Source organism: Bubalus bubalis, chromosome 4, assembly GCF_019923935.1.
Source record: "Bubalus bubalis isolate 160015118507 breed Murrah chromosome 4, NDDB_SH_1, whole genome shotgun sequence".
Lineage (NCBI taxonomy): Eukaryota > Metazoa > Chordata > Mammalia > Artiodactyla > Bovidae > Bubalus > Bubalus bubalis.
In genome coordinates, this window is record NC_059160.1 from 45,461,138 (window position 1) to 45,488,960 (window position 27,823).

Below are 27,823 nucleotides of genomic sequence, written 5' to 3' on the forward strand. Positions count from 1 at the left end.
GGAGGAATGGAGACAATAGTGTTAACATATGTACACTATCAGGTATAAGATGGATAGGTGGTGGGAAGTTGCTGTATAGCATGGGGAGCCCAGTCTGGCACTCTGTGTTGACCTAAGGGATAGGATGGGGGGGAGGGGATGTATGTTTAATTATGGTGATTTGCATGGTTGAATGGCAGAAAACCAACACAACATTGCAAAAAAATTTTTTTTATATATTTAAATAAATTTTAAAAAGAAAAAAACAAATAAAGTGAGTGGGTGGAGGGGTGACTATGCTAGAATTTCCCAACAAGAAAGCACCTGCCCACCACTGTCCCTCTTTTAGGGATGATACCAGAGCTGGCTGTGTCCAGAGGACCCCAAGCTCCAAGGAGGAGGCATCCTTGAGTCTCAGCAGCTCCTGTGGGGTCAGGGACTACAAGACAGGGCTGGAGGGAGTGGGGGGGTGCAGCTGAATATTTTCCCCCTGACCCCCTGTATCTGTGCTCAGGGGCATCTATTCCAGCCTGAACTCTGAGTGCTGGGGGACGGAATGTGAGTGTGCAGTATTTGGCCAAATGGATATTTGCATCCACTTGCAGGACATGAGCTGCTGATGCCGATGTTTGCAGGACAAGTTCTGCTGCCAAGCAAAAGCCCCGAGGTTGTGGCTGGCACAAGGGTGGGGAGCTGCAGTTGACAGATGGACTTGATGACTACTGTCTGGAGTATTTTTGCAACTGTGCTTTTTTGTCTTATGAGTCTGCAATTGCTACTTTTTAGATGTCTCTGATTCAAGAGCTGAATGATGGTGGTGAGAATTAGTGGGTAAAAGAAGGGGAGGTGGTGAGTCCAGCTTTGTGACTTTGGGCACAAATGATTCAATGACTGAATCCTCCAGACTGGGTCAAGTCTGAACCTTAGTTTTCTCTTGTGACACAGAACTAATAAATGCTTCCACCACTGGATGTTGTAAGATATATCATTATGTGTGTGAAAATGTTTTGCAAATTGTAAAGGGTTGAGGTGCTGTTGTATTTTTCCACAAATGTTGGGCTTTTCAAGGATTTTTTTATAAGTCTGATTATGATAAAATATACATAACACCAAATTTACCATTTTAGCCATTTTAAAGTATACAGCTCAGCAACCAGCCCCACCACCCCTCCACAGAACATATTACATTTTGCAGAATGGAAACACTGCCCCAATTAAACATTAACCCCCCCTTTCCCCTACCCACAACTCCTGGAAGTTACCATACTAATTTTCTCTTTGGACCTGCTTACTCTTGGGACCTCATATAAGCAGATTCATACTGTGCTTATCATTCTGTGATTGTCTCATTTCACTTAGTGTAATGTCCTAAAATTTCATCATGCTGTGGCACATGTCAGAATTTCCTTCTTCTTCAGTGTGACTAAAATTCCATTGTATGTATTTGAAAGAGAAAGTCACCCATTATTGTCCGACTCTTTGTGACCCCATCAACTATACAGTCCATGGAATTCTCCAGGCCAGAATACTGGAGTGGGAAGGCTTTTTCTCCTGGGGATCTTCCCATTGTATGTATATATGGCTTTTTTTCTTACCTATTCACCCACTGATGGACGCTTCGGGCGCTTCTCCCTTTTGGTCATTGTGAATAATGCTGCTATGAACAGGAGTGTATTAACATCTCGTCCAGAGTCTTTTTTCAGTTCTTTCGCTGAAGTTGCTGGATCATAGGCTGATACCAAATTTAATTTTTTAAGGCACCATCACACTGTTTTCCACAGTGGCTAGATGTTATTTTTTAAGACCGTATCTTAGCACAACAGTGACAGCAGACAAGAATTCCCTTGGTCTCCTGATCGCCAGAAGGACAGAAGTGGCTGGTGCCCCCTGGCACATGTCCCAGAATGTCTGGTGTGGCTTTCGGGGCTCCTGCTCCACCCCCACCCACTACTCCTCACCCCTCTTGTTTTGGGATCTGCTGACTTGAATCTGCTTCCTCTCTCCAGGTAAAGCTTGTTTGCAATACCTTTAGAACCTAGCAGAGTACCTTTCAGCTTCAAACCTCTAATCCAAATCAATTACTCAATTACCTGTCTTTTAGGATCCAAAATCTTTTTTTAACTAGGGAGAAAAATTAGAAAGAAAGAAATTTGCAGGAAAAAAAAAAAAAAGACAAGATTCAAACCAAATCTGACATTGGACATTTAACACTTGCAAACACCACGCCCAGGCCCAGGCCCTCCTGATGCTCCAGCTCCTGTCTTCCTCACCCTCCTGCTTTCTTGGGCCTGATCCAGGGGCCTGGAGGACTTCTTGCTTTATATTCTTGGGCTCCAAAATCACCACAGCAAACTCTTTATAGCAAAGCAAAGACTGGGTCTCAGCCTGGAACCCTTGGGCAAGAGCTCTGACAGGCAGCTGCTTCCACTAGGCTCACAGTCAGCCCTCCTCTTCCCCGCACTTTCGTGCTCCCACATGATTGCCCAAGACCCCCTTCAGATCATTGCGGTGACCGCACCAAAGCATCTGTTAATTTCATGGCTGCAGGCACTATCCACAATCTTCGGGTCTTTGCTCAGGCTGCCCCTCCCTTGCATTGCATTTCTCCACCTGCCTCCCCAGGTGAAAGGTTGTTGTTCAGTCCTTCAGTGGTGTCCGACTCTTTGCAATGCCATGAACTGCAGCACACCAGGATTCCCTGTCCTTCTCTATTTCCTGGAGTTTGTTCAAGTTCATGTCCACTGAATCAGTGATGTTATTTAACCATCTCATCCTCTACTGCAACCTTTTCCTTTTGTCTTCAATCTTCAATGATTCCAGCATCAGGATCTTTTCCAATGAGTCGGCTCTTCCCATCAGGTGGCCAAAGTATTGGAGCTTCAACTTCAGCATCAGTTCACTGGAGTGAATATTCAAGATTGATTTCCTTTAGAATTGACTGATTTGATTTCCTTGCTGTCCAAGGGACTCTCAAGCACCACAGTTTGATAGCATTGATTCTTCGGTGCTCAGCCTCATTTCTCACATCCACACATAAATACTGGAAAAAAAACATAGCTTTGACTATATGACCATTTGTTGGCAACGTGTTAAATGTCCAATGTCAAATTTGGTATGAATCTTGGCTCCTCTCTCAACTTCCTTCCTTTTGGCTGTCTTATCTGCAAAATCAGATCAGGTTCCTGGCCTGCATTATGGGAGGGAGCCACAATGCCCCAGGGTCATGTCCTGGAATGAAGCAGCCCTGATGAAAGGTCAGGTTGACCTCCATGGGGGTCCAGGCCCACTCCAGCCCCATCTTTTTGAGGCAAAGCATGAAAGTAATGGCAGTCCACCTGCATGATTTATAAGGTATGGACATTTTCAACCCAGTTTCTTTAACTGCAACATGAAACCAACAATTTCTAGAGCTGATGTGAGACTTAAATAGGAAATGTGTGTACAGTGCCAACTCAGACCCTGACACACACTCAACCCTCTGTTTATGGTGGCTCTTTGCTTGGGAACCAGACAGCACACAGGACTGACTTTCTGTTTTAAGGTTTTCTGTGAGATCTGTTTTCAAGGAAATATAAACCAAGGTCTAAAAGAACAACATGCTGTCAGCCTATCCCACAAGCTTCTACATGGAACCAAATGGCATTAACCACCAAGGATTTGAGCCTCGGGTGAGGCACAGGGACCTGAAGGTACTGGTTCTGATGACCCTGATATAAGGGACAAGCCTAGAGATATCTGATCAAAACAAGTGGAAGGACATGGACCCAGTGGCTGAGAGGTGGACTTAGGTCCCTCTCCCAGGTACCATGGGAGCAGAGCATGGAATGGTGGTCTATGCATGGGAGGGTCCTAGAGGGCTTCTCAGAGGAGGTGATGCCAGATGTGGGCTTTACAGGATGAGTGTCACTTTTCAGCTGGTAGGGCCAGGTGTGTCTGGCAGAAAGACCTCTGTGAGAAAATGTCTAGAACTGGCATGGATATGGCACTCAGCAGCAGCAGTATGACCAGTACACAATGAGCAGCTGGTATGTTTGGGGACTGTGCCATGTGCTGGTGGCACAAAGGTGAATGAGGCAGGCAGGAGGTGAGTAAGGATGAGAGCAGAGGGCAAAGGGGCCTTGAAAGGCACTCATGGGGTAGGGGAGTGATTTGTCAAGGGCCTCACAGTGTGTTGGTGACAGGTCTTCGTTCAGGGAGTGTAGAGGTCCTTTAATGGACCGGAACTTGGTGGTCTGGAGTCAACAATAAGAAAGTAAAGGAGAGAGAAAGAGGTTGGTATTCCTTGGTTTACACAGACAGCCAATAAAGTCCCTGACATGGGACTTGCTCTGTTCACGAAGGCCTCAGGTGCCCTCTCGAGGGGGTGAGGGTGCAGAGTGCCTTCTCGAGAGGGTCTTAGAAGCCCGGGCAGAAAAGTGAACCCAGAGAGCTTCTGCACTCCAGAAATTAGCCTGAAAAAGAGAGAGTGAGAGAGAGAGAGAGAAAGAAAGACACGGGGACCAAAGCTCTGATGGCAAAGGTGTTTTAATCAACATGGTGTGGCCATATATACTGTCTTACAAGGTAGTTATTCTCAGCAAATATAAAGATTAAAATTCCAGACTTACAAAACATAGGCGATGCATATAAAAGAGAGAGAGTTGTAAACAATCACTTTTACCATATGGTTCATAAGAAGGAAGAGGGTACTTATCACCGTATTGAAAAACTAATGAAGGAAATGCCTGGATTCTTCAGCCCCAGGAGAGGCTTGCCTCTCCTCTTAATTCTTGAATATTCAGGAATTGATAAGGAACAGAGATTCCTGACAGATCCAAAACAGCACACAGGAAGCCTCCTGTTAAATGCTTCCTAACAAAGGAGCCCAAAACAGGATGTGCTGAGCCAGGAAGGATCTGGCGCGTCAGGGCTAGGCTTGTTTCTCAAGGGACAAGCAGGAGGGTGGGATTAGGCCAGGGTGGGGCGTGGTGGGCAGGATGTTTGTTTGATATGAGGACTCAGATGTGAGGGTGTTCACTTCCCCCTTTTCTTCTCTGGGTATATCTGGGCCCAGAGAGTGTGTGTGGTTATTGCAGAGACACACAGAAGGCAGCTGCATCTGCAGAGGAGAGAACAACTGGATCTTGTTCACACTCAGCCAGAGGAAGTTTCCTGGGTAGGCAGGTGGCATAGGATCCCCACCCATCTCCCCATCCTCAGGATGAATGTCTGAGAAAAGGATGATTGACACTAATTGACAGAAGAAGGAACTGGAAGCTCAGAGAGGTGAGGCCATGGCCCAAGGCAGTAGGTTAAGCAGGGGCAGAGCCTGGATGTGGAGGCAGGTGTGTCTGAGGGCTGCCTCCCGCCTTTGGGGCTCCTAAACAGAGCAGAGGGAGGGCGGCACCTGCTCAGGTGGGCTCAGCTCAAGATGTGGACTCCTGAGACATGAGCGGCGACCCCAGAAGGAAGGTGTATGTTCCAGGTACTCAGCCCTTTAGGAATTTGGAGAAAGTAGAGGGGGTGGAGGAGGATGAGGGCGTCACACCCTCTCTTCCTGTGGCCACCTTGAAGCTACTCTCAGGGTGCTGTGCTGATGCTGATGTGGAGAAAAGGGTTTCTTCTGAGATGCAAGGAATAACAGTTTATTCACACACCCTGTCTCTGAAGAGGGACATGAGACCAAGCAGGGAGATGCAGGGCTTTGCCTTTCTACACTTGCTGGGTCCTCTGCTCAGGATGTGGTTTTGAGTGATGGGAGGTCCTATGTGGGGAATACAACCCAGATAGAGTGTTTCCAAGCCAATTTGGGTCCTCTCAGCCATGCACCTTCAAGCCAACCTACTGACACTGGGTTGTGGTATAGGAAACTGCAATGTTTATTGAGGGGCGCCAAGCAAGGAGTCCTGTCAGTTCATTTCAGTTCAGCAGCTCAGTCGTGTCTGACCCTTTGTGACCCCATGGACTGCAGCATACCAGTCTTCCCCATCCATCACCAACTCCCGGAGCTTGCTCAAACTCATGTCCATGGAGTCGGTGATGCCATCCAACTGTCTCACCCTCTGTAATCCCCTTCTCCTCCTGCCTTCAATCTTTCCCAACATCAGGGTCTTTTCAAGTGAGTCAGTTCTTCTCATTAGGTGGCCAAAGTATTGGAGCTTCAGCTTTGGCATTAGTCCTTCCTATGAATATTCAGGACTGATTTCCTTTAGGATTGACTGGTTTGATCTCCTTCCAAGGGATTCTCAAGAGTCTTTTCCAGCACCACAGTTTGAAATTATCAATTCTTTGGAGCTCAGCTTTCTTTATGGTCCAACTCTCACATCCATACATGACTACTGGAAAAACCATAGCTTTGACTAGATGGACCACTGTCCCCAGAGTAATGTGTCTGCTTTTTAATGTGCTGTGTAGGTTTGTCATAGCTTTTCTTCCAAGGAGCAAGCTCCTTTTAATTTCATGGCTGCAGTCACAATCTACAGTGATTTTGGAGTCCAAGAAAATAAACTCTGTCACTGTTTCCATTGTTTCCACATCTATTTGCCATCAACTGATGGCAAATAGACTGGACTGGGTGCCATGATATTAGTTTTTTGAATGTTGAGTTTTAAGCCAGCTTTTTAAATCGCCTCTTTCACTTTCATCAAGAGGCTCTCTAGTTCTTCTTCTCTTTCTGTCATAAGGGTGGTGTCATCTGCGTATCTGAGGTTATTGATATTTCTCCCGGCAATCTTGTTTTCAGCTTGTGCTTCATCCAGCTCGGCATTTCGCATGATGTACTCTGCATATAAGTTAAATAAGCAGGGTGACAATATACAGCCTTGATGTATTCCTTTCCCAATTTAGAATCAGTCCGTTGTTCCATGTCCAGTTCGAACTGTTGCTTCTTGACCTGCATACAGATTTCTTAGGAAGCAGTTAAGATGGTCTGGTATTCCCATCTCTTTAAGAATTTTCCACAGGAGTCCTGGTAGCTAGTGCTTAAAGGGCCCAAATTCCTGAATACCTTCCCAAAAAAGGTTTTCAGAAACAGGGTAGGGAGAGCATTGTGAGTGTGTGATCAGCTCATGGATATTCTTTTGATGAGTAAGTGATGAGGTAACCAGGATCAAAATCATCAAGCTTCTGGTTTCAACTGGTCTGGGGTCTACATCCTTGCAGTTAACATACTTGCAGTAAACTTCTTCCATCTGGTGGTACTTTTGGTATCTGCAACACAGCTCAAATGACATGATTCAGAATATTATCCATAGCTCTTGAGAAGGAAATAAAAGTTCTTGAATTTGTTTAATGGCTACACAATGATTATTTTGTCTTGCTAACTCTTTTGTTTTGTTTGTTTCTACATTTTCTCACTTCTCTGAATTAATTTATTCTTTGGAACTTGGGGAAGGCCTAGGATGCTAACATTTTTTTAGGTAAATAAGGTAGGCAGAGGACATAGGGTGGAGGAGAGTTCTGTCCTGGGAAGGTGTCTTTGGGTCCTGCTTGGTCTCGTCCCTCTGTCCCCTGCCCCCTTTTTCAATACTCCTCAATTGTGACGAGGAACAGGAATGGGACAGGAAAGGGAATAAAATTTTAGAAATAGAAGTTAATTATAAACCTGCCAAGGAACTCATTTTTAGTTTCCATTCTCTTCTCACCTTCCCCCAAATTTTGAGGTAATAAAGCAATGACCGCTTTGGCTGCTTCCTGCTGAAATGCGGTGTGGTCCTGCCTCAATTTGGGGAATGGACACAGTGTTGGAAATAGTCCCTAGACCCAAGCTTAGCACCAATATTTTGTATCATAAAAACAAAATACATTTCTCTTTGATTGCTTTGTTATAGCACCTGAACAAATATTTGAAAATTAGTAGGTAAGATAAGGATAATGATCAAAATGCACTATATGTTATTTTCTAAATTTATTCTTCTATTTTAGATGTCAACCAGGAAAGTAATTTTTCAGTATTTTCTCTTTATGCACCTTCTAGTAACCAAGTAACATCTTCAGTTCAGTTCAGTTCAGTTGCTCAGTCATGTCCAACTCTTTGCGACCCCATGAATCGCAGCACACCAGGCCTCCCTGCCCATCATCAATTCCTGGAGTTCACCCAAACTCATGAGCATCAAGTTGGTGATGCCATCCAGCCATCTCATCCTCTGTCGTCCCCTTTTCCTCCTGCCCCCAATCCCTCCCAGCATCAGGGTCTTTTCCAATGAGTCAACTCTTCGCATGAGGTGGCCAAAGTATTGGAGTTTCAGCCTCAGCATCAGTCCTTCCAATGAACACCCAGGACTGGTCTCTTTTAGGATGGACTGGTTGGACCTCCTTGCAGTCCAAGGGACTCTCAAGAGTCTTCTCCAACACCACAGTTCAAAAGCATCAATTCTTTGGTGCTCAGCTTTCTTCACAGTTCAACGCTTACATCCATATACATGACCACTGGAAAAACCATATAGTCTAAATTTTGGTTTTAACTTTTTTAGGAGTATTAATCATCTATAACAGGAGCTATTGGCCACTCCACATGTCTCTTTTTCAAAAATAAAAATACAATTTAAAGCAATTTTATTATCTTATACTATTCTGGCTAAAGAATCTAGTGTCTTCTTCTTGGAGGCAGTAGCTTGATATATTTCATTTGCCATTACCATTCCTAAAGTAAGAGAAAGTTTTTATAATTACAAGACAAGATCTTGAGGCTGTCAGGTTGCAGTTGGCAGCTACTAGCAGATATTGTTTTGAGAACAGATGGTGGTATCTTTAAATCTGTTACAGTTTAGGAACCTCAAGTTCTTAGTAATAATATGTCTAAAACCATGTCCACAATGGCCATTAGCTCCATTTTCGATGTCTGAACCACAGTTATTCCATTTTAACTTTTAAATGTATTTTTTTTCCTTTAATGGTTAAAGAATATACAATGTATGTTTAATAGGTCACAAGCTTGCTGTTTTGTTTAGCCTAAAGTTTAAATTAAATTCTGTATAAGCCAGAAAGTTTTTCCCATACTCAAGTATGTGAACATTTCCCCCATCATTTTGCCCTTTTGATTGCAAATTTTTCCATAGAAAGCACTGATAATCAATATATTTGTTCCTCGTTACCAGAGTGGTTGCTTCCTTCCATGAGTCCATCATATTCCTTGGTGTTAGGCCTACTTTTTATTTATATGTATATATTTGCTTAATTATCCATGTTTAGGGAAAATTAATCAGACATAGGAAACAAGTACAGAAGTATGCTGATGGGGAAGTACTATACTTAATATTGATGACTCTAAAAATGTGTCTATTAATTAACAAACCACAACCTTTAGCTTTAGTAACAGAGATTAATTTAATCCTGAATATTGTTCAGGTCACAAAAACCTAAAATTCATTTGCATTAGTTTCTATTATATTTAAAAATGTTTAATTTGCATGCTTTTACTTTTCTTTACCAGGTAAACAGAGCTCATTTAAAAGTTAATTTTGGTAAAAACTGCCCAAAGAAAAGAGTCTGATGCTGGGAAAGACTGAAGGCAGGAAGAGAAGGGGATGACAGAGGATGAGATGGTTGGATGTCATCACCAACTTGATGGACATGAGATTGAGCAAACTCCAGGAAATGGTGAAGGACAGGGAAGCCCAGGGTTCTGAAGTCCATAGGACTGCAAAGAGTCAGACATGACTGAGCAGCTGAACAACAACAACAATAGTCCAAATAAAACATAGTATTTATACTGTACACATAGACATATTATATCAATACAGTAGAGACATCATAGCTTCATTTTTAAACTTCTTCATAAATCTGAGTACTTTAATACACAACAATTGTTTATAAATTTTACCTAATCTTCCCTCCTTGTTGTAGTTCAGTTCAGTTCAGTCGCTCAGTTGTGTCCAACTCTTTGCGACCCCACGAACAACAGCACGCCAGGCCTCCCTGTCCATCATCAATTCCCAGAGTTTACCAAACTCATGTCCATTGAGTCAGTGATGCCATCCAACCATCTCATTCTGTTGTCCCCTTCTCCTCCTGTCCTCAATCTTCCCCAGCATCAGGGTCTTTTCAAATGAGTCAGCTCTTCACATCGGGTGGTCAAAGTATTGGAGTTTCAACTTCAGCATCAGTCCTTCCAATGAACACCCAGGACTGATCTCCTTTAGAATGGACTGGTTGGATCTCCTTGCAGTCCAAGGGACTCTCAAGAGTCTTCTCCAACACCACAGTTCAAAAGCATCAATTCTTTGGAGCTCAGCTTTCTTTATAGTCCAACTCTCACATCCATACATGACCACTGGAAAAACCATAGCCTTGACTAGATGGAACTTTGTTGGCAAAGTAATGTCTCTGCTTTTTAATATGCTGTCTAGGTTGGTCACAACTTTCCTTCCAAGGAGTAAGCGTCTTTTAATTTCATGGCTGCAATCATCATCTGCAGTGATTTTGGAGCCCAAAAAAGTAAAGTCAGCCACTGTTTCCACTGTTTCCTGATCTATTTCCATGAAGTGATGGGACCGGATGCCATGATCTTAGTTTTCTGAATGTTGAACTTTAAGCCAACTTTTTCACTCTCCTCTTTCACTTTCATCAAGAGGATCTTTAGTTCCTCACTTTCTGCTATAAGGGTGGTGTCATCTGCATATCTGAGGTTATAGGTATTTCTCCTGGCAATCTTGATTCCAACTTGTGCTTCCTCCAGCCCAGTGTTTCTCATGATGTACTCTGCAGTTAAGTTAAATAAGCAGGGTAACAATATACAGCCTTGAGGTACTCTTTTTCCTATTTGGAACCAGTGTGTTGTTCCATGTCCTGTTCTAACTGTTGCTTCCTTACCTGCATATAGGTTTCTCAAGAGGTAGATCAGGTGGTTTGGTATTCCCATCTCTTTCAGAATTTTCCAGTTTATTGTGAGCCACACAGTCAAAGGCTTTGGCATAGTCAATAAAGCAGAAATAGATATTTTTTCTGGAACTCTCTTGCTTTTTCCATGATCCAGCAGATGTTGGCAATTTGATCTCTGGTTCCTCTGCCTTTTCTAAAACCAGTTTGAACATTTGGAAGTTCACGGTTCACATACTGTTGAAGCCTGGCTTGGAGAATTTTGAGCATTACTTAAGTAGTATGTGAGATGAGTGCAATTGTGTGGTAATTTGAGCATTCTTTGGCATTGCCTTTCTTTGGGATTGGAATGAAAACTGACCTTTTCTAGTCCTGTAACCACTGCTGAGTTTTCCAAATTTGCTGACATATTGAGTGCAGCACTTTCACAGCATCATCTTTTAGGATTTGAAATAGCTCAACTGGAATTCCATCACCTCTACTAGCTTTGTTCGTAGTGATGCTTCCTAAGGCCCACTTGAGTTCGCATTCTAGGATGTCTGGCTCTAGGTGAGTGATCACACCATCATGATTATCTGGATTGTGAGGATTTTTTCTGTACAGTTCTTTTGTGTATTCTTGCCACCACTTCTTAATATCTTCTGCTTCTGCTAGGTCCATACCATTTCTGTCCTTTATTGAGCCCATCTTTGCATGAAATGTTCCCTTGGTATCTCTAATTTTCATGAAGAGATCTCTAGTTTTTCCCATTCTATTGTTTTCCTCTATTTCTTTGCACTGATCGCTGAGGAAGGCTTTCTTTTTTTTTAATTTATTTATTTTAATTGGAGGCTGATTACTTTACAATATTGTATTGAGGAAGGCTTTCTTATCTCTCCTTGCTATTCTTTGGAACTGTGCATTCAAATGGGTATATCTTTCCTTTTCTCCTTTGCTTTTCGCTTCTCTTCTTTTCACAGCTTTTTGTAAGGCCTCCCCAGACAGCCATTTTGCTTTTTTGCATTTCTTTTTCTTGGGGATGGTCTTGATCCCTGTCTCCTGTACAATGCCACAAACCTCTGTCCATAGTTCATCAAGCCCTCTATCAGATCTACACCCTTAAATCTATTTTTCACTTCCACTGTATAATCATAAGGGATTTGATTTAGGTCATACCTGAACGGTCTAGTGGTTTTCCCTACTTTCTTCAATTCAAGTCTGAATTTGGCAATAAGGAGTTCATGATTTGAGCCACAGTCAGCTCCTGGTCTTGTTTTTGCTGACTGTATAGAGCAACTCCATCTTTGGCTACAAAGAATATAATCAATCTGATTTCGGTGTTGACCATCTGGTGATGTCCATGTATAGAGTCTTCTCTTGTGTTGTTGGAAGAGGGTTTTGCTATGACCAGTGCGTTCTCTTGCCAAAACTCTGTTAGCCTTTGCCCTGCTTCATTCTGTACTCCAAGGCCAAATTTTCCTGTTACCCCAGGTGTTTCTTGACTTCCTAGATTTGCATTCCAGTCCCCTACAATGAAAAGGACATCTTTTTTAGTATTAGTTCTAAAAGGTCTTGGAACACAAAGTGATGTTGGTGTCAGGATTTTCTGACATATCCCAAAGGAAGTCCAGCTTGGCTCTTATCTCTAAGAAAAAGAACTTTGATCCCATCTCTTCACAACAAGTTTTTTTAAAGTTAGCATTCATTGAGCACCTACTCTGTGTCAGCCATCATGTGAAGCACTTTGCATGCATGATCTCAGTGTTCTCCACAATAAAATTGAACAGATGAAGAAACTAAGGCCAAAAGTAGTTCAGTAACTTGTCCAAGGTCACGTAACCTGCCCCTTCCTTACAGGTTTCATCTCTTCTCAACCTGAGGCCGTTCACTGCCAGCAAATAACATGTAGGAAACATTCTTGATGGGATCTTGAGAAGGAACAACCTCAATCCCAACCTTAGGATCCTGCCTGGAGGAGGTGTGTCTGCCAGGAGAAAGCTAGCCTGGGGGGATCTTCCCAAGAGGATCTGGATAAAATTCCTGGCACACTTGTGTGGTTTACCTGGACAATTTGGCCTCAGCCACAAAACTCTCCCAGGCATTGTCTTCAGTGAGCAGGAATTGCAGTTCTTCCCTGTTTACTGCCTCTGGGAAATACTCAATGATGATGTCAGTAAAGTTATTGCTCTCTACACATAAAAAAAAGAAAAAAGATTAGAAGAACTTATGGTGGAACCTAAATGGTATTGAGTTTAAAGTGGCTCATCAGTAAAGCATCTGCCTGCAATGCAGGAGACACATGAGACGCAGGTTCCATCCCCAGGTCAGGAGTATCCCCTGGAGGAGGAACTGGCAGCCTATTGCAGTATTCTCGACTGGAGAATCCCATGGAGAGAGGAGCCTGGCAGGCTACAGTCCAGGAGGCTGCAAAGTTTGGACACGACTGAGTGACTGAGCAAACAAGAACTCACATAAAGTGGCTCAGGTTCACCTTCCTGAGCAAAAGTCATCTGGGGTACTGTTAATGGATTCACCTGGGCTTACAGGTAGACCTTTCCCCTGCCCCTAATTCATAAGTTGAAATCCTGATGCATCCTTCCCCCTGCAATGACTGTATTAGGAGATAGGGCCTTTAAGGCAGTAATTAGGTAAAAAGAGACCATAAGTGCAGAGCTCTAATCCAATAAGATTGGTGCCCTTATTAGAAGAGACATCAGATTTCTTTCTCTCTCTCTACCCCCTCAGCAGGAAGGCTCCTAATTTTTTTCCTTTTTCCTGCATCACTTAGGGAGAAAGGAAACTAGAACTTGCCTGGAGGGAACCCACAGAAGTAACTCTGTATTGATTGATTGGGGAGGAGGTGGGTGGGAGAAACAATGGAGTTTCTGGGTGTCTGCAGGGGTGCTTGAGATCAATAGGACCTGTATCTGCCTGAGGCAGTCACACCTGGTAAGCATGTGTTTATATATGGGAGCACTGGGCAAATGCCCTAACACAGCATGGGGGAGGGGCGATGCTAGAGAAAGAGGTTTCCACCTGAAACTAACACATTCCAGGTAGAGGGGACAGCAGCACATTGGGCAGGACCTACTGTGTGGCAGGCACTGGCCCAGGACATGGACACACATGATATTTCACCCTCATGAACACATAGGGAAACATTTATTTCCATTTTACAGGTGAAGTCAGTTAAGGAGCTCCAGGTCACACAGGTGGGATGCGGCAAAGGCCAGACTGGGGTTTAGCTCAGGGTCCGCTGACCCTCGCAGAGGAGCTTAGTGGACAGCAGGGCAAGATGGAGGAGACAGCCTCTGTGGTGATGCCCCAGGGCCTGTGAGCAGGAGGAGGCTGAGACCAAGGGAGAAGTAGGAGAAGCTCCGGGATGCTGGGAGGCCACCTTCCCTGCCCCTCCTGGCCTTGGGGACTCCCCCTGCTGTCCCCCCTCCCTGTCCTGCCCACAATTCTGAGTCAGTTGCTAATGACAGTGGGAGAGGGAGTGAGCACCTTAAATGATGCTCTCTTGAGAGAACCAATCCTATTTCCTTTTAGGTTCCCCAGAAGAGAGTCATCGTGGGCAGAGGAAACAGGGTTGGCCCTCTCTTGTAGACTTTCCTGAGTTACTAAGACTCTGGACTTCCTATCAAGTCCTCCAAAATAGACCTATGGTCAAGTGGAAATAAGTTGAGGTAGAAAAGAGCAGTGTGCTCTCAGCCCTTCCTGGGAACTCTGCATCCATCCAAATGGCCTTGATCACCCAGCCTGGGCCACTGGGACCAAAGTCACTGGTGTCATTGTTGCCTTCATGGACAAGACTACAGGGACCTAGACATCACCAACTCAATGCACATGAGTTTGAGCAAGCTCCAGGAGTTGGTGATGGACAGGGAAGCCTGGCGTGCTGCAATCCATGGGACTGCAAAGAGTGGGACACACGACTGAGTGACTGAACTGAACTCAACTGAGACTATAGGGGTTGTAGGTGACATGCTCAGAATGGCTAAGTGGTGGTCTTAGGGCCCTCTCCCAGGTACCATGGGAGCAAAGCAGAGGACTTCCTGGGGATTTCTTGGACGAAGTCTTGCCAGGATTGGGCTTTGAAAGATGAGCATAACTTTGCCATGTGGTAGGAGCAGGTGTTTCTGGAAGAAGGATCTGAGGGAGGAAGTGCCTGGAACCTGAATGAGTGTGCCCCTCAGCAGCAGGAGTATGACCAGTATGCAGTGAGCAGCTGGCATCTTCTGGGACTGTGCAAGTGCTGGCAGTGCGAAGGTGAATAAGGCAGGCAGGCTGGCGAGTGAGGGTGGATGGAGAGGGTCGAGGGGCTGGGAAGAAGGCCATGGAGTACACGGAGCACTATTGGCAAAGGCCCTCACAGTCTGTTGGTTGTGGGTCGTCCTTCACAGAGCCCAAGGCACAATGTACTTGGTCATGAAGGACTGAACAGGATAGGACTGGGCTTGTGTATCTAAGGGAGTCAACAGGGAGGATGGAATTAGCTCAGGGTGGGGCCTGGTGGACAGGGTGTTTGTTTAATCTGAGCAACCCAGATGTAAGGACATTCACTTTCCCTTTTGCTTCTCCAGGTATATCTGGGCCCAGAGGGTATGTGTGGTTTATTGCACAGCTGGTGGCTGCATCTGCAGAGCTGAGAACAACTGGATCTTGTTCACATTTGGCCAGTGGAAGACCCCTGGGTGAGCAGGGGGGTAGGACCCCGCCCATCTCCCCATCCTCAGGACAACTGCCTGAGAAAAGGATGATTGTCACTAGTTGACAGAAGGAAACAGAACCTCAGAGAGATGAGGTCATGGCCAGAGGGGCAGGTTAAGCAGGAGCAGAGCCTGGATGTGGGGTCAGGTGTGTCTGAGGGCTTCCTCCCACCCCCAATGCCTCTAAACGGTGCAGAGGGAGGTTGACACTTGTTCAGGTGGGCTCAGCTCAGGATGTGGACTCCTGAGATGTGAGCGGTGATCCCAGAAGGAAGGTGGGTGTTGGGGGTGCTCAGCCCTTTAGGAAATTTGGAAAAAGCAGATGGGTAGAGGACAGGAGAATCAAAGCTTCTTCTCCTATGGCCTGGCCACCTTGAGGCTGCCCCCAGGGTGGGGAAAGGGTGCCTTTTGAGATACAAGGAATCCAGGTTCATCACCACCCTGTCTCTGAGTGTCTGCTCAGTGCCAGGTCTTAGAGGGAAACTGAGGCCTGAGAGGGGAAGGGCAGGAGACCAAGTGGGGAAATCCAGGGCATTGCCTTCCTGTGCTCTCTGGGCCCTCAGCTCAGGGCTGCCCATGATGTTTGATCATGTGTGGGGAAGATGGTCCAGATGGAGGAAGTGAGGAGGGCTTACTACACAATGTCTACATTCAGTTCAGTTCAGTTCAGTCACTCAGTCGTTTCTGACTCTTTGCAACCCCATGAATCGCAGCACACCAGGCCTTCCTGTCCATCTCCAACTCCCAGAATTCACTCAGACTCATGTCCATCGAGTCAGTGATGCCATCCAGCCATCGCATTCTCTGTCGTCCCCTTCTCCTCCTGCCCCCAATCCCTCCCAGCATCAGAGTCTTTCCCAATGAGTCAACTCTTCGCATGAGGTGGGCAAAGGACTGGAGTTTCAGCTTTAGCATCATTCCTTCCATAGAAATCCCAGGGCTGATCTCCTTCAGAATGGACTGGTTGGATCTCCTTGCAGTCCAAGGACTCTAAAGAGTCTTCTCCAATACCACACTTCAAAAGCATCAATTCTTCGGTGCTCAGCTTTCTTCACAGTCCAACTCTCACATCCATACATGACTACTGGGAAAACCATAGCCTTGACTAGACAGACCTTTGTTGGCAAAGTAATGTCTCTGCTTTTGAATATGCTATCTAGGTTGGTCATAACTTTCCTTCCAAGGAGTAAGCGTCTTTTAATTTCATGGCTGCAGTCACCATCTGCAGTGATTTTGGAGCCCCCAAAAATAAAGTCTGACACTGTTTCCACTGTTTCTACATAATGTCTACATTATTATCCTGGTTTTGCAATATTTAGATAAAAAGTCAAACTGTAGACACATTAGTGTAACAGGAGGGGTGTAAGCTTAGATCTATGTGTTTAGACAGGCAGAGATAAACTTAGGAACTTTGGGGTTATTAAAATCATATTCCTGGGACTTCCTTGGTGTTTCAGTGGTTAAGACTACCTGCTTCCACTGAAGGGGTTGTGGGTTCAGTCCCTGGTTGGGGAATTAAGATCCCACATGGTGGGCAGTGCAGCTAAAAAAAGAAATAAATAAATAAAAACAGAGTGTACAATTGGATCAGTTAAAATAAAATAAAAGAAAATTACATTCCCTACTTACATACCAGTGTCAGAAGGCCTGGACTTGGCCTCTACCCTGCCCATGGAGAGCTGTGTGACCCTCACAAGCCACCTCCCCAGGGAGTGTTTGTTCAGTTCTCTTACCCATTTTTAAAAGCTGGTTTCAGTCTGCTCATATGGGTTTGTAGGTCCTCTGTGTGTTGGGAACATTCACCTTTATCCTAAGTATTGCAGACATTGTCTCCAGATCTCTTGCATTTTGATTTGGTTTATAGTGTCCTTAGCAATTTCTAATTTTTAAGAGGTCCAATGATTTCTGGAATTTGTGTCTTGGTGAGACAATTTTCCTCAAGTTAGCAGTATTTTTCCAGTATGTTTTGCATAATGTTTTCATTTCTTCCAGTATGTTTGTAGATTTTTGTTTCATTCTGGTTTACCTTTATGTCCGTTTAGGTTTCACTAATTGATTAGAGCTTTTTGTTTCTTCTTCCTGTTTTTCTTCCACCTTGTACCTTCTCCCTCTTTCCTTTTTTCTTCTCCTCCTCTCCTGCTCTCCCAAACTCCCTACCTTCCTTCCTGCATGTCTGCTGCTTTATCTCCTTAAAGCAGGATTTACTTAATAGGTTCCTACTGCAATCAAAAAGGAATACACTGTTTTTTTTTCTGCCTTAAAAGGAGCCTCCAGTGCAATAAGGCATTATTCAGATTTTAGCAGGAGCCCATGTCTTTCCACAATTCTCTCTTCCTCTTTCTCCTGCTGTAAAAATATCATGGCTGGACTAAGGAAACATGAGGAAGTACAGGTGTTTCCTGCCACCTGAAAGTACAGTACAGCTTTCCTACAAAAGCTTTCCTAAACCAAGATGGCCTAGTGTGAAGACGATATAGGCCTCACTTCACATTTTGCTGGCAGAGGGTGATCTTTTGGAAAGCAAGAGACTCCCATAAATGGAAACACTCAGAAATCAGATGGCCCTCTCTGTCAGAAAGAGCTTCTATCAAGACAGATAAGGAAAACAAATGGAATTACCAAACTGCAGGTAAAAGAGGTGTGGTGCTGTGTCTTCATGAAGCTGGTTGCTTCATGTCCCAGTAATGGGTCCCACACCTCGTATTCTAGCCAGGCTGTGTCTGGGAGGGTGGAGGGAGCCCTGGAGGCCCTGGAGCAGGAGGAGCAACAGAGAAGAGACAGGGCACCTGCCCAGTGCTGGGAGCTTCAGAAACTCCACAAAAACAGACCCACAACCAGGAAAGTACAAGATTCCAGGGGGGCCTGGAGAGGAACTGGGGGAGACAGCAAGGGGAGGAGGCTTTGGAGTGGGAACTCTAATTACAGGTAACATTTCTCCTGGTGAAGCAGGTGGGGAAAGGCCTTGGTGGGGCAGCCTAAGCGAAGGCCTGGAGGCTGGGGGGGTGGGGATCAGAGACCAGGGAGCTGGGAGTCCTGCAGGTCCCTTGACCAGGCCCTGTGGAGTCAGGAGGGTGAGGAAGACAGGAGTAGGAGCATCAGGAGGGCCTGGCGATGGGCTAAGGACTCTGCACTTGATCCTGCCCTAACCCCTCCTTCCCTGCCCAAGGTGGATAACTTGCAGCCACATGGAGGGAGATGTTTGGTGAGAACCTCTGCCCACATGGAGGGGAAGCCTCTGCATCTGGCCATATAGTTAGGTGGGGAGTCTTTTCAGGGTTCTTCTCTCTCCCACTGATAGGATTTTCGGGCAGTGACTAATGAGAGGCTAACAGAGGAGGATGCCCTGGATAGTAATCCAGCAGTGGAAGCACTGTCCAGCATCCACACCCAGGTGAGGCCCCAGACAAGGGTCAAGACTAGGACAAGAATGGCAGGGAAGGATGGAAGGATGAGGTGGAGGGTCCAAATGCATTTTCAAGTGTTTGGCATCATCCAGGATCAGCCCTTTCTGCCCAAGCTCTCCTCCTCTCTCTGCCTTGGCTCTTGGTCCTTGTGTTTCCCAATTTCATTTGGCTGCCCTGGCTCCTGGGATCTTACAGCTTCGAGGCAGAGAAGGAGGCAGGGGACCAGCCAGCTCTCCTCTCCCATGTGCCTGGAGACTGGCCTGTCTGTGTAAATTCTCTCCCATCCACACAGTCAGTGCCCACAGCCTCCGTCACCAGGCATACTCCCCAGTAATCAAGCTGATGGTTACTATTCCTGAGGGGAACCCTGGGCATTGCAGAGGGAAGGTGATAGAAAGATTCTAGGATCAGGGCTCAGGTTAGGGGCTTTGGGGTAAACTCTAAGGAAGTTGGACCACTCTAGACTGGATGCTGTAGAGAATGGCAGGGGCAGTTTTACCAATGACTGTCTCAGTAACTATCTACTGAGAGGGGAGACCAGAGCAAGGATAAAGGTGCAATTGGTAAATAAAAAGCAGTCATGATTTTCAGACAAGGCAGGGAGTGTGAAGACTCTGGATTCCTGTCACCACCACCCCTGCTTTTTAATTATTATTATTGTTGGCAGCAAAGTGAGAAGAAGCCGGGTATGGGATCTTGAGCCCAGAAAGTGGGTGGGATCCAGTTCTCCATGAACAAGGTTTCTGACCTTGGGCAAATCACAGAACATCTATGCTTCAGCTTCCTTAGCTGTAAATGGGGATACAGCGGTACACACCTCCTGGTTATCAGAACAATATGGATTATAATTTATAAAGTCTTAGAGTAACTACCAGTGCAGAGCAAAATCAGAAATACAAGCCACTCTCACGAGTAGCTGTTACTGTAACTATAAGGACCTTTACTGTCATTTCAGTCAGGTCTCAGCAAGAATACTTAAATAAGTATTCTTTCGCCTTCTTAAAATACTGCCTTAGTATAATTAACACGCTTATTTTCTCATCTCCCAACACAAGATATTCACAACTGGAACCAAAAGAAGTTCTCTCTATGTAAAGATCTGCTATTTAAAAAAATAACAGAGAACTGGTAAGACAAAGGATGGACAATGTATGAAAAAATGTTAGGTGTTGATACCCTTGGATCCAATCATTCTACTTCTAGAAATAGCTTAATGAAAGAATCTTAAATGGAGGCAAAGTTTTATGCAAGAAGAGTGTTCTTTGCACTATTACTTACATAAAGATTTTAAAACAGCCTGAAGTCCAACAATCAGGAGTGGACAGCAAAGATGACACCATTCAGGTCCTCAGCTGAACAGGGCAGGGCTGCAGGGATTGGAGTGGGGCTGGTGGGACTCCAGAAAAAAGGTTTGTGAGATAAAGGCTATTGCAGAAGTGAGGAAGATGTGGGCCGTGGGAGCTACACCACCGGGAACTTTATCAAGGCAGAGACTCGAGCACAGAGTGCATAACATCATTTTGCAATAAAAAGAGTCATTTTCCAATTAGCATGCATCCACAAAGAGACATTTTGTACATTAAAGCAAGTAGAGCATAGTCATCACAAACCTGGAATTTGGATCAGAAAGACTTGGGTTCAAGGCTGGGCTCCAGCAGAAATGGGAAAACTTGGACTGACCTAAGTTTACATGAGTTTCAGGAGCCTGCATGTCATAGACAGTGGATCAATATCACCTATAACCAATTAGTAACACAAGCATTCCCAACCTCATGTAATTTCCAGGGGAACCCTTCCTGCCTGTTCTTCTGTCTCTGGTTTTATTGCTCCTATAACTTCGCAAATGGCTCTCTCCTGTCTGATTATCCTCTCTCGTACCCCAACAGGAGAGCGGAACTCTGACTGGGGAGGACGGAGGGAAGATGAGTAATTTTCCTTAACATGTGATCTGCAGAGCCCAGGGGACAGAGAACCACGCTGGGTTAAGGCCCAGGTGGCACTGGTGGCTGTCCCAGGGGAAACCACCCAGGACCTCGCCCCTCGCAGCCCCCTCAGCCACTGCTCACATGTCATCAAACCCACAATCTGTTTTCTCTTCCCCAAGGGTGAAACGACACCTTCTTCCAGCCTGACACGGACGGGTGAGCTGAAGGGAGATCTCTGAGACCCTGCTGCTGCCACCATGAGCTCAGAAGATCCCAGGGACCGCTCAGGTAGTCAGCCACCTCGGCTCTGGCAGGTTCCTACTTCTGACCCAGAATTGAGGGTGGTGGCTCCAGGCCAAATCAACCTGCCCAGTAATCAAGAACCAAGAAAGGTGTGGATAAGCATCCCCCAGAGAGGCCATGGGGAGTCCCCTAACACTTGGTGGTCTGTCCCCACAGCCTCTTTCCTGGTCCTCTCCTCAGGGAGCCACAGACAAGATGCTAACTTCCTCCCCCTGCCTCCTGACCCCCAGCTAATGACTCAGAAGTGAGGCAGGGCAGCCCATGATGGGGGGCGGGCACAGCAGAGCAAGTCCCCAAGGCCAGGTGGGACAGAGAGAGGAGGTCCCCTGGAGCTTCTCCTGCCCTCTCCCTTGTTCCAAGTCTCCTTCTGATCCCAGACCCTGGGGTATCAACACAGAGGCTGTTTCCTCCACCTCTCGCCCTGCTCTCCACCCAGCTGCTCTGTGAGGGTCAGTGGACTCTAAACTGAACCCCAATCTGGCCTTTGCTGGCTCCCACACCTGCCTCTCAGATCTGGAGCACCTTTTCTGACCTAACCTGTAAAATGAGATGAATATTTCCCTATGTTGTGATGAGAACTGAATATAATGTGTATCCATGGCCTGGGCCAGGGCCTGCCACATAGTAGGTCCTGCCTAGTGCCGTGCTGTCCCCTCTACCTGGAATGTGTTAGTTCCAAGTAGCAACCTCTCCCCTTCTCTAGAATCCCCTCTCTCCTGTGCTGTGCTAGGGCACCTGCCCAGTGCTCCCATATATAAACACCTGATTACCAGGTGACTGCCTCAGGCAGGTACTAGTTCTCTTGTTCTCAAATGCCCATGCAGACACCCAGGTGCTCAGTTGTTTCCTCCACCCACACCACCCTAATCAGTCAACACACAGATGTAGTGCTGTGGGTTCCCTCCATGTGAGCCCTGAGTGATGCTCACCTTTCTCCCTTAGTGATGCATGAGAAAAAGAAAACCTAAGAACACTTAACACTTCAGGGAAGAGAGAGAGGAAGAGATCTGATGTCTCTTCATTTAATAAGGACACTGATATTACTGAATTAAGGTCCCACACTTGAGGCCTCATTTCACCTAATTACTGCCTTAAAGCCCCCTATCTTCTAATACAGTCATTGCAGAGTCGGTGGGTCTGGGCGTTAACTTATGAATTGGGGCTGGTGCATACGGTCCACCTGAGACCCCAGATAAATCCATCAACAGCATGCCAGATGAATGCTGCTCAGAAAGGTGAACCTTAACCACTTATACTTGATACTGTTTACATCACATCATAGTTTTTCGAATCTTCAATTTTTATTTTCCTGTCTAGAGAGCCAAAGCATTTTTGAGGATGTCACTGAGTATTTCCGGGAGAGTGTGAGATGGGAACAACTGCAATTCCTGCTCACTGAAGACGAACCCTGGAAGAATTTTGTGATCGAGGCCGATTTGTCCAGGTAACCATGCAGGTACACCAGGAATGTCACCAACATGCCCCCAGGAAGATTTTCCCAGGCTACTTTCCTCCAGGAAGATCCTCTGGTTGGGGGCGAGGATGTTCCTCCTCAAGATCCTATGTGGAATATTTCCTCCGTGTTATTTGTTGGCATTGATGGCGTTGGGCTGAGAAGAGACAAAACCTGCAAGGAAGGCATGTTATATGACCTTGGACAAGTTACTGAACTACTCTCTGCTTCATCACCTGTTCAGTTTTATTGTGAGGACACTGAGATCATGCACGCAAGTGCTTTTCATGATTGCTGACACAGAGTAGGTGCTCAGTCAATGTTAATTTTAAAATAAGCTTGTTGGGAAGATCAGGGACCTTCTTCCTGAGGATGAGAAAAAAGAAGGACTTCCTTTGGGTCAAGTCTGAAAATCCTGACCCAAACATCATTTTGTGTTCCGGGGTTCTGACTAGAATTCTTTCATTCCCCATCTTAGGAATTATACCAACACTGCGGGTTCCTGCTGTCCAATAAGGCATAGAGGCTGGAGGGGAACTGGCTGGACCTGGTGGGATCATGGATCTAGCCCTGCCCAACTCTGGGCCTGTGGGTTTCAGACTTTGAGTCCCAAATTTGTTATGTATTATGTGTCCAGTGGGAATAGCAATTCAATCTGATGGATTGTAGTGACGGCCTCAGAGTGAACTGCAGAGTCAGTGGTGGGGAACAAAATGCAATCATCTTGTCCAAAGAACCAGGGAGGCCTGGACCAGGGTCAGACCTAGGGGTCAGGGTGGAGCAGAGGGTCCAGGTTGGAGGACTAGTAGGCAGGCTTGGGCAGCAGGCCAGGACTAGAGTGAGGAGAGTGGGCCCCAAGGACACAGAACTGAAGGGGCTGTGACCCTAGCAGAGGTCCTGGGAGTGGGAGAGGGAACATTTTTTCCCTTCCTGATGGGATCCTCTCAAGCTGGGCTAGAGGGCCCTGGGAGACCCTGCCCTCCATACCCTTCCTGGGACCTGGATTCTCACTCCATCTGGGACCCTCTTCTAGTCTACATGGAGCCGCCCTGTCACTGGGAAGGCCGTGTGGCTCAGTGAGCCCTCCAGGGTCATAGTAAGTGGCTGCGATTGTGTGTCATTTGAGCGATTCTGAGGAGCCTCACTCATCCCCACCAAAGAGGAAAACACTTCCTCCACCAGCTGTGCAAGTGCTGGTCTCTTCAGGCTCAGCCGTTCAGATGGGTGTTTCTTCAAGTCTCTTGACTCTTTAGAGGTTCCATAAAGTTGCACACAGCCTTGGGGTGCAGGCTCATGAAGCTGTCACAAATTAACATGTAACCCCTGAGAGGTCAGGGGTGCTCGGCGCTGGGTCAGGAGTCAGTGAGGTGGGCTGGAGGGCCCACAAGGAACAGGGCTCACAGCACATCTCCTGCTTCCCAGTCAATATGGGCAGTGGACAGACCCAGTGTCTTTCTGCTGAGAAGGCCAAGGGTATCAGGCTTGGGTGAGAGCAGAATCCAGGCAAAATGATCGTTAAGGGTCCTTCTAGCTGAGTTTTGATTAAAAAGAAATAGAATTCTAGGTGCACAGTTAGCCAATCTGAAAAGTGTGAGGGCACAGTCCTGGGACTGTTCTTACTTTTCCCATCAAGGGCAAATTTGGGGGATCCCACAACCACTCTCAGACTCTAGAACTCTGTAGAAGGATGCACAGACTCACTTAAAGCTTCAGGATTCCAGTTATGGTTTATTACAGGGAAGGATTAAGTTTCCCATCAGCCACAGGGCAAAGTCTAGGCAGGTTTCACACACGAAGCTTCCATTGTCCCCAGGATGCATTACTGTCCTGGATCCAGTGTGGCAGGACACATGGAGCACTGCCCACCAGGGTGCTCACCCTATTTAACAAAAAATTACCCTGACCCGTCATCTCCAGCCCCTCCCAGAGCTCAGACTATTGCCCTAGAGCCCAGCTCCTCCAGAGGCCAGAACTGATACCACGTGGCCCAGAGGCCCACCACATGTCAACTCATCATACTGTCCAATGGCCAAAGTCCCAGGCAGAAGAGGACATTCTTATCAGCCAGAATATTCTTGGGGCCTAGTGACCATATCCTAGCAGCCAAGAGCAAAGAACAAGAGGGCTCCTCACAATACGCTAAGGTCCTAGAATGAAGGGTTTTCTGCTCTAATCCCAATCAATTCTCTTTGTTTATCTGTGAAGTTCCCATTTTACACACATTCTGGAAGTGATGGTATTGGTCTGCCTTTGAGGTGTCTTTATCAAATATCTCTCTTAAGTTAAAGGTATCCTAAGATGACCTTCGCTTATTTATTCCATGATTGAATAAGTATATGGAGCACTAACAATATCCAAATGAGGGTTTGCTGCTGCTACTGCTAAGTCACTTCAGTCGTGTCAGACTCTGTGTGATCCCACAGACGGCAACCCACCAGGCTCCCCAGTCCCTGGGATTTTCCAGGCAAGAACACTGGAGTGGGTTGCCATTTCCTTCTCCAATGCATGAAAGTGAAAGTGAAGTCGCTCAGTCATGTCCGACCCCCAGCGACCCCATGGACCGCAGCTTTCCAGGCTCCTCCATCCATGGGTTTTTTCAGGCAATAGTACCGGAGTGGGGTGCCATTGCCTTCTCCTGAAATCAGTAATAGACTTATGTAAAAATGCTAACTCTGGTTCTGCATAATTACTTGAAAAAAATAGAAAAAAAGCAAAGTTGAAATGCCAAAATATCTTCATGACATTCTGACATTATTAATGAGAAATGACAACGAGCATGGTGATGTTTTTCACTGCTGTGAAATAAAATGATACTGCCAGGGCTTTTAATCTGTTTTGGAACACAGCCCTTTATATTTCAGAGTAACTAGAAAGGAAACTTTGGCAAGATTTGCTGTGATTTTTGCTTGTTTGGTCGATTGAAGAACAAAGGTGACAACCCGTTTTATGACTTCTGCATTGGCCTATAAACATCATGGTCCACCAGATCTGTCAGTAGCTAAAAGTTCCATGGCCAAATTCCATTTTCCCCTTGAGACAGTAAAACAGTGGATTCCCAAACTGCTTTAAACAGTCTTTGGGGTGTAAGACTCATACATCGGTCATTATTCATCCAAAAGCCTCAAAGATTATCTTTTGTGTTATATTATCTTAAGTTTATTAATTGAGAAATGAAAGGGACTTACCAAAAAGCACATTATGAATTAAAGTCACAGACTAAAACAAGCTCTCTGGCTCTCATCCAATGGTCAAATCAATTATAATGGATCCTAATCTTTTAAAGTTTGTTTTCGATTTTGAAAAAAAAGATGTTTGAACTTTTATGTTTTTAAAATAAAGGTATATGATAAAAAAAATTCAAACAGAAGCACAAGCTGAAAGTAAAAACTCCAATCTAGTCTGCATATCTTTAGAAAATAATTTATTTTTTGCATGTATAATCATATGCATATTGGAGAAAGGCATGGTGACACACTCCAGGAAGGTTGGAAAAATTATTACATTAGTAAAATTCTTGTGATTTATAATAAAATCTCTGTGGTTTATGCAGGATAGACCTTGTTGAGCCTGTTTCATAGACAAGCAAACTGTCTTTCTAAGGCTTTAATGTTCATTGTTACAGGGAAGAGGCAGATGTACTCCGTGAATATCTGACCAAGGTGCAAACAGTCTTGGCCAGGGAGGACCAAGACAGGCTCCAAAAATAACAGCAGAAAAAGGAGAGGTTTTTGAAGGAGTTTCCTCAGGTAAAACAGGAGCTGAAGGAGAAGATAAAAAAGCTCCATGTGCTCACAGACAATGTTGACAAGGTGCACAGGGACTGCACCATCTCCAATGTGGTAGCTTCCTCCACCGGCATTGCGTCTGGCACCCTGAGCATCCTTGGGCTGGTTCTGGCACCCTTTATGGTAGGCCTCAGTCTGGGACTCTCAGCCACTGGAATAGGGCTGGGAGCAGCATCTGCTGTAACAGGTATTTCCACCATGGTGATGGAAAATGTAAACCTGTCATCAGCAGAACCCAGGCCAGTCACCTTAACACAGCCGAAATAAAATCCTATGTAAATGATCTCTACCAAGTTAAAGATTTGGGGAGGCATATTCGTGCCATCAGGGTGGCCAGAGGCAACCCTGAATTACTACCCACTGCTCAGCACTGCATAACCACCGGGCAAGTCCTTGTCCAAAGTGACCAGCAGGTGAGTACACATTTCAGAGGCACAGCTCTGGCAGCAATTAGAACAGCCCACATCAGGAGTGGAGTTCTGTCAGCTTTATCCATGGGGCTGGATGTGTACTCCCTGGCGAAAGATGCACAGGACTTGCAGGAGGGGGCAAAGACAGCATCGGCTGAGAACATGAGGCAGAAAGCCCGGGAGCTGGAAAAGAAGTTGGAGAAGCTCACCTGGATCTATGAGAGTCTGCAATAGGGCCCGACTGGGCCACCCCTAGAGCAATGCAGGGACCAGGGACGTGTGCAGGGTCAAGGGGAGAAAGCACTTATATTGGACTGAAGAAGACACTGAGGGCAGAATAAGGGAGAGACAGGGAGACTAGCAATGAGAGGCCAGGAATAGGGGAGCTTTGAAAATGGGAGAAAGCCAAAGAGTTAGGATTGTAGAGATCCAGCACAAGTAGCAGGGGCTCCTCTATTGCCCTCCCCAGGGTCCAATATTCCAGCAAGAAGGGTTTCCCCTGGTGATGGTGTCTAGCCCTACTTCTCCAGCATCAACTCACCTTTAAACTCAGTAGGGAGTGACTTGTTTGTTTCCACATTTTATTAAAGTATAGTTGATTTACAATATTGTATTAGCTTCAGGTGTATAGCAAATGATTCCATTATACGTGTATCTATGTACATATTTATCCTTTTAAAATTTTGTATAAGTTCTTCAGCTCAGTTCAGTTAGTTGTTCAGTCATGTCCGACTCTTTGCAACCCCATGGACTGCAGCACGCCAGGCCTCCCTGTCCATCACCAACTCCCAGAGTTTACCCAAACTCATGTCCATTGAGCCAGTTATGCCATCCAACCAGTTCATCCTTTGTCGTCCCATACTCCTTCCATCTTTCCCACCATCAGGGACTTTTCAAATGAGTCGGCTCTCTGCATCAGGTGGCCAAAGTATTGGAGTTTCAGCTTCAGCATCTGTCCTTCCAATGAATATTCACGACTGATTTCCTTTAGGGTGGACTGTTGGATCTCCTTGCTGTCCAAGGGACTCTCAAGAGTCTTTGCCAATACCACAGTTCAAAAGCATCACTTCTTCAGTGCTCAG

General features: G+C 45.7%; 1 protein-coding gene and 1 pseudogene across 1 annotated transcript in view; both read left to right on the forward strand.

The window, feature by feature from the left end:
• Positions 1-27,823, forward strand: part of LOC123332141 (apolipoprotein L3) — a 262,937-nt gene that overhangs the window by 99,752 nt on the left and 135,362 nt on the right. The window lies entirely within an intron of this gene.
• On the forward strand, positions 4,973-27,525 carry LOC102394783 (annotated as a pseudogene).